Source organism: Sander lucioperca, chromosome 15 (assembly GCF_008315115.2).
Source record: "Sander lucioperca isolate FBNREF2018 chromosome 15, SLUC_FBN_1.2, whole genome shotgun sequence".
NCBI lineage: Eukaryota > Metazoa > Chordata > Actinopteri > Perciformes > Percidae > Sander > Sander lucioperca.
This window is the reverse complement of record NC_050187.1, coordinates 4628239-4635738: the sequence shown is the minus strand read 5'-3', so window position 1 is coordinate 4635738 and position 7500 is coordinate 4628239. Positions and strand designations below refer to the sequence as shown.

Genomic DNA, 7500 nt, shown 5'->3' with positions numbered 1-7500 from the left:
GTGCTAGATAAACCATCCGTGGAATTGTCGTTTGTTACTCATCATGGTGTGAGAACCGAGCTGCTCCCTATGCTCTCTGAACGTCGGGCTAAAATCTGCTTCAATCTGTACTAAATTTGTATGTGAAGTATATATAACCGTATCATCAGCATAAAGCAGAACGAACACTTACAAATAGAGGGAAGATCTTAATAAATATGGAGAAAAGAAGTGGACCAAGCATTGATCCTTGAGGCACACCATATTGTTGAGTTATCTATCTAGCTGTCTATCAAAGTAAATGTACATCTATAAAGAGCCAAGCAATGAGTAAATAGCATGTCAACATGTGCTAAAAAAGCTGTAAATCTTCAGTATCATTCAAGCACAGCCATCATCAAGCTTTCTCTGTTGTTTTTCTAGAATCAGCAGTGCTAGATAAAACATCCGTGGAATTGTCGTTTGTTACTCATCAATTATGAATACCGAGAAAATAGCAGTATATTTGTGATTCAGAGTTCCAACTATGCTATCACAACAACGAGGCACTTGCAGTACCAAGTGGCCGTGATCGTATAGTGGTTAGTACTCTGCGTTGTGGTCGCAGCAACCCCGGTTCGAATCCGGGTCACGGCAGAGTGTAAAGCTACTTTTCTGTTGTTCCTTTGAATTACTTCACCCTCTGCTTCATTTAACATAGAAACTGGACAGCTTAGGCTAAAAGTCCTGCAAGAGGCCCCACAGTTTGAGTGCAACAAAAATTTGAATGGCCTTCTATACCCTTGCCAACAAAGATCACCACTGTTTGCATGCAATGGTGTGAGAACTGAGCTGCTCCCTATGCTTGCTGAAAGTAGGGCTAGTGGCGCAATGGATAATGTGTCTGACTACGGATCAGAAGATTCTAGGTTCGACTCCTGGCTAGCTCGTACTGCTCTTTAGCTATTAAATCACTTGCTCCTCATTTCCAACTTTACTCCTGTACAAACTGTCTATCAATGTAAATTTACATCTATAAAGAGCCAAACAATGAGTAAATAACATTTCAACATGTGCTAAAGAAGCTCTAAATTCCTCAGTATCATTCAAGCACAGCTATCATCAAGCTTTCCCTGTTGTTTTTCTGGAATCAGCAGTGCTAAATAAACCATCTGTGGAATTGTCGTTTGTTACTCATCAATTAGGAATACCGAGAAAATAGCAGTATATTTCTGATTCAGAGTTCCAACTATGCTATCACAACAACTAGGCACTTGCAATACCAAATGGCCGTGATCGTATAGTGGCTTGTACTCTGCGTTGTGGCCGCAGCAACCCTGGTTCGAATCCGGGTCACGGCAGAGTGTAAAGCTACTTTTCTGTTGTTCCTTTGAATTACTCCACCCTCTGCTTCATTTTACATTGCTAGAAACTGGACAGCTTAGGCTAAAAGTCCTGCAATGGTGTGAGAACTGAGCTGCTCCCTAAACTCTTCAAACATCGGGCTAGTGTTGCAATGGATAACGCGTCTGACTACGGATCAGAAGATTCTAGGTTCGACTCCTGGCTAGCTCGTACTGCTCTTTATCTATTAATTCACTTGCTCCTCATTTCCAACGTTGCTCCTGTACAAACTGTCTGTCAAAGTAAATTTACATCTATAAAGAGCCAAACAATGAGTAAATAGCATTTCAACATGTGCTAAAGAAGCTCTAAGATCTTCAGTATCATTCAAGCACAGCTATCATCAAGCTTTCTCTGTTGTTTTTCTAGAATCAGCAGTGCTAGATAAACCATCCATGGAATTGTCGTTTGTTACTCATCATGGTGTGAGAACCGAGCTGCTCCCTATGCTCTCTGAACGTCGGGCTAAAATCTGCTTCAATCTGTACTAAATTTGTATGTGAAGTATATATAACCGTATCATCAGCATAAAGCAGAACAGAACACTTACAAATAGAGGGAAGATCATTAATAAATATGGAGAAAAGAAGTGGACCAAGCATTGATCCTTGAGGCACACCATATTGTTGAGTTATCTATCTAGCTGTCTATCAAAGTAAATGTACATCTATAAAGAGCCAAGTAATTAGTAAATATTCTGTCAACATGTGCTAAAAAGACTTTAAATCCTACAAATTCAGTCAAGCACAGCTATCATCAAGCTTTCCCTGTTGTTTTTCTGGAATCAGCAGTGCTAAATAAACCATCTGTGGAATTGTCGTTTGTTACTCATCAATTAGGAATACCGAGAAAATAGCAGTATATTTCTGATTCAGAGTTCCAACTATGCTATCACAACAACTAGGCACTTGCAATACCAAATGGCCGTGATCGTATAGTGGCTAGTACTCTGCGTTGTGGCCGCAGCAACCCTGGTTCGAATCCGGGTCACGGCAGAGTGTAAAGCTACTTTTCTGTTGTTCCTTTGAATTACTCCACCCTCTGCTTCATTTTACATCGATAGAAACTGGACAGCTTAGGCTAAAAGTCCTGCAAGAGGCCCCACAGTTTGAGTACAACAACAATTTGAATGGCCTTCTATACCCTTGCCAACAAAGATCACAACTGTTTGCATGCAATGGTGTGAGAACTGAGCTGCTCCCTATGCTCTCTGAATGTAGGGTTAGTGGCGCAATGGATAACGCGTCTGACTACGGATCAGAAGATTCTAGGTTCGACTCCTGGCTAGCTCGTACTGCTCTTTAGCTATTAAATCACTTGCTCTTCATTTCCAACTTTACTCCTGTACAAACTGTCTATCAAAGTAAATTTACATCTACAGAGAGCCAAACAATGAGTAAATAGCATTTCAACATGTGCTAAAAAAGCTGTAAAATCTTCAGTATCATTCAAGCACAGCTATCATCAAGCTTTCTCTGTTGTTTTTCTAGAATCAGCAGTGCTAGATAAAACATCCGTGGAATTGTCGTTTGTTACTCATCAATTATGAATACCGAGAAAATAGCAGTATATTTGTGATTCAGAGTTCCAACTATGCTATCACAACAACGAGGCACTTGCAGTACCAAGTGGCCGTGATCGTATAGTGGTTAGTACTCTGCGTTGTGGTCGCAGCAACCCCGGTTCGAATCCGGGTCACGGCAGAGTGTAAAGCTACTTTTCTGTTGTTCCTTTGAATTACTTCACCCTCTGCTTCATTTAACATTGCTAGAAACTGGACAGCTTAGGCTAAAGGTCCTGCAAGAGGCCCCACATTTTGAGTACAACAAAAATTTGAATGGCCTTCTATACCCTTGCCAACAAAGATCACCACTGTTTGCATGCAATAGTGTGAGAACTGAGCTGCTCCCTATGCTCTTCAAACATCGGGCTAGTGGCGCAATGGATAACGCGTCTGACTACGGATCAGAAGATTCTAGGTTCGACTCCTGGCTAGCTCGTACTGCTCTTTAGCTATTAAATCACTTGCTCCTCATTTCCAACTTTACTCCTGTACAAACTGTCTATCAAAGTAAATGTACATCTATAAAGAGCCAAACAATGAGTAAATAACATTTCAACATGTGCTAAAGAAGCTCTAAATTCCTCAGTATCATTCAAGCACAGCTATCATCAAGCTTTCCCTGTTGTTTTTCTGGAATCAGCAGTGCTAAATAAACCATCTGTGGAATTGTCGTTTGTTACTCATCAATTAGGAATACCGAGAAAATAGCAGTATATTTCTGATTCAGAGTTCCAACTATGCTATCACAACAACTAGGCACTTGCAATACCAAATGGCCGTGATCGTATAGTGGCTTGTACTCTGCGTTGTGGCCGCAGCAACCCTGGTTCGAATCCGGGTCACGGCAGAGTGTAAAGCTACTTTTCTGTTGTTCCTTTGAATTACTCCACCCTCTGCTTCATTTTACATTGCTAGAAACTGGACAGCTTAGGCTAAAAGTCCTGCAAGAGGCCCCACAGTTTGAGTACAACAAAAATTTGAATGGCCTTCTATACCCTTGCCAACAAAGATCACCACTGTTTGCATGCAATGGTGTGAGAACTGAGTCCTAGCCCAATGGCCGGATATCAACACAGCACACACAAACTGCATAAAAACTTCACAAAAACATAGTATACAACTCAGTCAGGGTCAAATACACATACAACTCATTCAACTTTTCACTGGATATAGGCCTATGATGAACATTTGGTTTGGCAGTTCACAAATGCCAATTCATTTGTGATATGTGAGGAAGCACTGTGACTTTTTGGAGACACACAGGAACATATCACATTTAACACATCTCACATAGGTTCTACTAGTGCACCCAGGTATTCTGCATCTGGAAGGACTTGGACTGGTGACCATTTCAGGCAAGTGGATTGCACCATATTTTCGGATTCTCTCATCTGGGTGCGGCTTCCTTTTCTTCAGTGTTGGAGTGAATTCTTCATCACTTGAGTCACTCCGGTCTTGTGCACATGCTTGTCCCTGGGTTATCAGTTCCTCAGCCAAGAGGAGTTTGAACTCCAGGTACTGGGCAGTGTCCTTTGCAGGTCTTTGCAAGACCTGGCTGTCTTGCCGATACTGAAGCCACGAGTTAGTAATCCACTAGTCCACTTCTTCGTCCGACTGGACATTCTGTAGAAGCTGAGCATGCGATCGCACATGTCAACCCCTCCCATGTTGCTGTTATATTCTGCAACCACTGTAGGTCTTGGGACTTCAACTTGCCTCTTTTCTTTCTTTGACCATCTGATGCAGGTATCCTGGGGCTCAATCCCATGGGCGGTTGATGCCATGGCAACAGGCTTGTTGTCCATCCACTTGGTGACTGCTATTTCATCAGTCTCCTTACGATCATTTCTGATGACCCTCTTGGTTTTTTGTTCAGGATGTTGTCAGCAGTGAAGTGGCACTCTTTTGGGATTCGATTTTTTTGAATTGTTCCTGTAGCAGGCAGGCCCCTTTCCCAAAGAGCGTCCAGGAGACTGATGGTGGTAAAATACCGGTCAAAGTAGACTAGTGTTCCTCTCGGAACTGTCTCAGTCAAACGCAAGACCGAATTTCCCCCTATCCCCATCTGTTGTACTTGAGTGAAGGTGTTCTTTCCCATGTAGGTTTCAAAGTCCAGCACTAACCCACCTGGACTTGCAAGAACGAACACCTTTAATCCTGTTGGATTTGGCTTCCCAGGCACAAATTGACGAACTGGACACCGGCCGGTGAATGGAACAATCTGTTCATCAATACAGACCTTTGCTGGCCTAGGTAGATTGAGGCAACCTTACAGGACTCTCTTCAGAACTGGTCTGATTTTCCAGAGGGGATCCTTTTTCTTTTCCTCTTCTGCCACTTCCAGATCATTGACCACTTTCAGCAAAGATCTGATCTTGTAGAAACGATCACGTGTCATGGAGTCAGCTATTATCGGAACTTTTGTTTTGGCAGCCCAGTACATTTTGATTCTTGGATATCCAAGGCATGCCATGTACATCGAGATTCCTAAAAAGGTCTTGATTTCTTCTGGTGTTGTGCTTAAGCTAAAGCCTGAATCCTGTACCATACGTTGGTTGGTGAAGAAGGACAGGTCCTGAATTAGTTCATTGTCAATGTACTGCTGGAAATTCTGCTGTGGGCTCCAATTACTACGGGTTACGGGGGGACCATCTTCTGCAATTCTGTGCTCTTCTAACACAGGCATGAACCTAAGAGAAAAAAAAGGCAAAATTAACATGTTAAATGTTTAACCCTCCTGTTATATTTGTTTCTCAGGAACAGCAATGGTGTTTGTTAGAGAGAGAGACAGAGAGAGAGAGAGAGAGAGAGAGAGAGAGAGAAATATTTGACCCGCAACATAACAGCAGCGTTAAAGGGATGGTTCAATTACAACACATTTAGGCTATAACATTAAGTCTATACATGTATCAAATCAATTTTCCCGAAAAACATCTTTGTAGGTTATCTTAGCTTTTTTGCTCTGATTATCTGATTATCCCTACATGGTAGTTTTGGCCCATAGAGGACGACGGCACACTTTAGCTGGCCCTGGGTCTTGGTCGACTTCCGATGGTTCTGTGTCTTGGTCATCTTCATCTGATTCTTTATCTGGGTTCTCACCCTCTCCTGTCTTGCTCACTGGACTCTCATCTTCAGAGAACTCTATGTCTGAATCTCCCTCAATGATTCTGTAAAATATTCTCTCTGCCTCTGACAAAGAGCTGTCTACTAAAAAAAGAGAAGTAATCATGAGTACAAAGTCCCGATGTACATTACAGTGTACATTAATTAATCAGTGATTTTTACTATGAAACTAAGTAAGTTCAGCTCTGAAAACTCACTCAAATTACTCCTTAGATGTTTACTTACTAAAAGCAATCAAAATATAAAAAGCTGTAAAATCTTCAGTATCATTCAAGCACAGCTATCATCAAGCTTTCTCTGTTGTTTTTCTAGAATCAGCAGTGCTAGATAAACCATCCGTGGAATTGTCGTTTGTTACTCATCAATTATGAATACCGAGAAAATAGCAGTATATTTGTGATTCAGAGTTCCAACTATGCTATCACAACAACGAGGCACTTGCAGTACCAAGTGGCCGTGATCGTATAGTGGTTAGTACTCTGCGTTGTGGCCGCAGCAACCCCGGTTCGAATCCGGGTCACGGCAGCTGTGTAAAGCTACTTTTCTGTTGTTCCTTTGAATTACTCCACCCTCTGCTTCATTTTACATTGCTAGAAACTGGACAGCTTAGGCTAAAAGTCCTGCAAGAGGCCCCACATTTTGAGTACAACAAAAATTTGAATGGCCTTCTATACCCTTGCCAACAAAGATCACCACTGTTTGCATGCAATGGTGTGAGAACTGAGCTGCTCCCTATGCTCTTCAAACATCGGGCTAGTGGCGCAATGGATAACGCGTCTGACTACGGATCAGAAGATTCTAGGTTCGACTCCTGGCTAGCTCGTACTGCTCTTTAGCTATTAAATCACTTGCTCCTCATTTCCAACTTTACTCCTGTACAAACTGTCTATCAAAGTAAATGTACATCTATAAAGAGCCAAACAATGAGTAAATAGCATTTCAACATGTGCTAAAAAAGCTCTAAATTCTTCAGTATCATTCAAGCACAGCTATCATCAAGCTTTCTCTGTTGTTTTTCTAGAATCAGCAGTGCTAGATAAACCATCCGTGGAATTGTCGTTTGTTACTCATCAATTATGAATACCGAGAAAATAGCAGTATATTTGTGATTCAGAGTTCCAACTATGCTATCACAACAACGAGGCACTTGCAGTACCAAGTGGCCGTGATCGTATAGTGGTTAGTACTCTGCGTTGTGGTCGCAGCAACCCCGGTTCGAATCCGGGTCACGGCAGCTGTGTAAAGCTACTTTTCTGTTGTTCCTTTGAATTACTCCACCCTCTGCTTCATTTTACATTGCTAGAAACTGGACAGCTTAGGCTAAAAGTCCTGCAAGAGGCCCCACATTTTGAGTACAACAAAAATTTGAATGGCCTTCTATACCCTTGCCAACAAAGATCACCACTGTTTGCATGCAATAGTGTGAGAACTGAGCTGCTCCCTATGCT

General features: G+C 42.0%; 8 non-coding genes across 8 annotated transcripts; all 8 read left to right on the top strand.

Moving 5' to 3' along the window:
* The first annotated feature begins 543 nt into the window (after window positions 1-543).
* On the top strand, window positions 544-615 carry trnah-gug. Its single transcript has one exon. It is a non-coding gene; the product is annotated as a tRNA-His (tRNA).
* A 1670-nt stretch (window positions 616-2285) lies between these two features.
* Window positions 2286-2357, top strand: trnah-gug. Its single transcript has one exon. It is a non-coding gene; the product is annotated as a tRNA-His (tRNA).
* A 224-nt stretch (window positions 2358-2581) lies between these two features.
* Window positions 2582-2654, top strand: trnar-acg. Its single transcript has one exon. It is a non-coding gene; the product is annotated as a tRNA-Arg (tRNA).
* Window positions 2655-2993: 339 nt separating this feature from the next.
* Window positions 2994-3065, top strand: trnah-gug. Its single transcript has one exon. It is a non-coding gene; the product is annotated as a tRNA-His (tRNA).
* A 224-nt stretch (window positions 3066-3289) lies between these two features.
* Window positions 3290-3362, top strand: trnar-acg. Its single transcript has one exon. It is a non-coding gene; the product is annotated as a tRNA-Arg (tRNA).
* A 3143-nt stretch (window positions 3363-6505) lies between these two features.
* On the top strand, window positions 6506-6577 carry trnah-gug. Its single transcript has one exon. It is a non-coding gene; the product is annotated as a tRNA-His (tRNA).
* A 225-nt stretch (window positions 6578-6802) lies between these two features.
* Window positions 6803-6875, top strand: trnar-acg. The gene has a single exon. It is a non-coding gene; the product is annotated as a tRNA-Arg (tRNA).
* Window positions 6876-7214: 339 nt separating this feature from the next.
* On the top strand, window positions 7215-7286 carry trnah-gug. The gene has a single exon. It is a non-coding gene; the product is annotated as a tRNA-His (tRNA).
* The last annotated feature ends 214 nt before the right edge of the window (window positions 7287-7500 follow it).